This window comes from Oryctolagus cuniculus, chromosome 16 (genome assembly GCF_051225735.1).
Source record: "Oryctolagus cuniculus isolate XC-2025 breed Fujian yellow rabbit chromosome 16, ASM5122573v1, whole genome shotgun sequence".
NCBI classification, from domain to species: domain Eukaryota; kingdom Metazoa; phylum Chordata; class Mammalia; order Lagomorpha; family Leporidae; genus Oryctolagus; species Oryctolagus cuniculus.
In genome coordinates, this window is record NC_142882.1 from 66,337,045 (window position 1) to 66,340,195 (window position 3,151).

Sequence of the window (3,151 nt, forward strand, 5' to 3'; positions counted from 1 at the left end):
AAAGAAATCAAACTACCAGCGTTCAACAGCAGCGTTGCCAACCAGGCAAGAGAACACTTTACAGTATGTCTCTCTGTTGCTCATCATTCAATACACCGATAATAACTTTGAAATGGAAAAAAAAAAAAAGGTTGGCAAAAAGAAAGAAAGAGTTGCAACCTTTTTACTCTGTTAAAAACCAAACAGAAAATAAACATCAATGCTCTTACACTAGAACATCTTCAGAGGACACAGTTTGTCCCAGAGAAGTCCTGGGAACACAGATGTGTTTACTGAGATGCAAATGCCAGCGAGTGGTGGGATGGCCCTCAGGAGGAGCCGCTTCAAGATCGCTGGCACTAAAAGGGTTGCAGGATTCTTCACCAGGTTCTTTAGGAAACTGTGACGGTAATTCACTAAGCAAGCAAGGTTCTGCTTGCAAGGTGCACAGGCCAACAGCACCCAAGTCAGTCTCAAGAGACATGGTGTTCCCTACACCCAGCATCCATCAGGACCCTATGTGAGGATTTCAGCATCCTGTGGTCTCTCAAATTTGTTCAGTAACTGAGTGCCCAATATTGCCATGACCTCATTAACAACATACTCCTTATTACCTGTGTTTTATCCAGATTTCTTACAATTTGCATAATCCTCTAGAATGGAATCCACTTCCTTCTTGGCAGGAAGATACAACCTGTTTTCTGTCTGGTATTTCAGTCCCAGTCCTCAACATGTTATGATTCTAGCTCTTTGGGAACCTTTAACTCCAAGTCTGTCCCCTAATGTGTCTTTGTTTTCAGCAGTGGATCTTCCCGGCCCAGTGTCTCACTGGTAGAGTCACCATCCCCATTTCCATGAATTCCTGTTGTTCAGAACAGACATCTTCTTTCCTGGGACAGCCCCTTCCATCTTCCCCTCTGCATATTGGTCCCGATTGGTATTTGGAAATTCTTGCTCCTTCAGAGATTGGTGTCCATGCATTTGAGTTCTCTGCTCTCTGGAACCCACTCACCCCATGGAATTTTTATTCCAACCACTGTAACATGTAAAGTGTTTGATTCGTTTGTCCTTTATGGCAACCTTTATACTTTCTTTCTTAAAGGCCCATGAAAGCCCAGCATTCACATACCCACCTGGAATTAGGCTTTGGGGCTTGCTTGGGCATCATTTATAAGTGATTCACTGTCTCCTTCTCCTTCTATAACAAACCCTGGACTATGGCCAGCTACTCTTCACCCCACCCAACTCTCTCTAAATCTCTACTTATGTCAAAATAAAGTTTATTGAAGTGGAAGGTGTTTGGAATAGTGGTTAAGATTCCATTTGGAATGCTTGCATCCCATAGCAGACAGTGTCTGGGTTTGAGTCTTTGGCTCTGCTTCTGATTTCAGCTTTCTGCAAATGAACACCCGAGGAGACAACAGATTACAGCTCATGAAGCTGAGCCCTTGCCTCCCATGTCTTGAGTTTTGGGTTCTTGGCTTCAACCTGGCCCAGCCCCTGTTTAGGCTTTTGGAGCGTGAGCTAGCAGATGGAAGATTCTCTCTACTTCTCTCTGCCTTTAAAATAAATGAAAAAAAGAAATTTAAAAAAGAAAGATATTGGTTTACTGCACAACTTTGCTTTTCATTTGGCTTCCTCTTCCCTAATGGCTTTTTTTTTTTAATTTATTTATTTATTTGAAAGTCAGAGATACACAGAGAGAGAAGGAGAGGCAGAGAGAGTCTTCCATCTGCTAGTTCACTCCCCAGATGGCCTCAATGGCTGGAGCTGTGTTGAGCCGAAGCCAGGAGCCAGAAGCTTCTTCTGGGTCTCCCCTGTGGGTGCAGTACCCAAGGACTTGGGTCATCTTCTACTGCTTTCCCAGGCCATAGCAGAGAGCTAGATTGGAAGTGGAGCAGCCGGGACTTGAACCAGCACCCATATAGGATGCCTGCACTGCAGGCAGCAGCTTTACCCACTATGCCACAGTGTCGGCCTCTCCCCTAGTAGCTTTTATTATATTTTGTTATTCTTTCTTTAGGGTTGGGGGAGGAGAGAGATCCCAAGGCCCTTTGTCCATTTAGTGTCTCAAAAACAATAACAAAACCCAAACTGAGCATCAACAGCACAAAATTCAGTCAGAAGCCAAAGAATGGGGAAGCAGGAGCCCAGCTCCCAGATCAGTTTCTCAGCCTGCAGGGGTGTGCTGAGGAGGAATGGAGAGAGGGCAACAGGAAGAAGGGGGAGAAATGAGTTAATGAATGGGAGGAATATTCATGGATTTTCTGAGAAAGGGGCAGCACACTTCCCAACTGGGGAACTGCCTTCTTTTGTTCTTTTGTGGTTTCGCCCAGTGGTTGTCATAGTGATTGTCAACAGTCACACACTGGTGGGCATGGCATTTAGCATGGAAATTAGATTATAATGAAGTTCGAGGACTTCTGAAAGTGGCTCAAGTAGTCTTTTCTTGTTTAAATATTTCTTTGGGAAACAGGACATCACACTTCGATGCAATTAAGAGATATTTTTACAGTCCAGAGGTCTTTCATTTATTTATTTTTCACTTATTATGCTGTGAATTCATAGGGCAGGTCCTCTGGGATGAGGATGAAGGTGGACAGAAGTAGGGAGAGCAAGGACAAACCAGAAGTCAGAGCACAGAGCTGGAAGCAGCAGACAGGTTGGATCCACACTGGTTTTCTTTTCTTTTCTTTTTTGACAGGCAGAGTGGACAGTGAGAGAGAGAGAGACAGAGAGAAAGGTCTTCCTTTTGCTGTTGGTTCACCCTCCAATGGCTGCCACGGCCAGTGCATCGCGCTGATCCGAAGCCAGGAGCCAGGTGCTTTTCCTGATCTCCCATGCGGGTGCAGGGCCCAAGGACCTGGGCCATCCTCCACTGCACTCCCGGGCCACAGCAGAGAGCTGGCCTGGAAGAGGGGCAACCGGGACAGAATCCGGCGCCCCAACCGGGACTAGAACCCGGTGTGCCGGCGCCGCAAGGCGGAGGATTAGCCTAGTGAGCTGCAGCGCCGGCCACACTGGTTTTCAAAAACCTTCCAATTTCAAGGACAGGAGAGTCCTCTAGGAAAAGCCAGAGCCCTCTGTCATAGAACTAAACAGACATCTGGCCCAGAGTCAGAAAAGCTGAGAGACACCAGGATGGGAGTGACCTCGAGGCCACATGCCTTGG

The 3,151-nt window shown here is 46.4% G+C and overlaps 1 pseudogene; it reads right to left on the reverse strand.

Moving 5' to 3' along the window:
* Positions 1–205: 205 nt before the first annotated feature.
* Positions 206–1,147, reverse strand: LOC149121800 (mortality factor 4-like protein 1 pseudogene; annotated as a pseudogene).
* Positions 1,148–3,151: the final 2,004 nt, after the last annotated feature.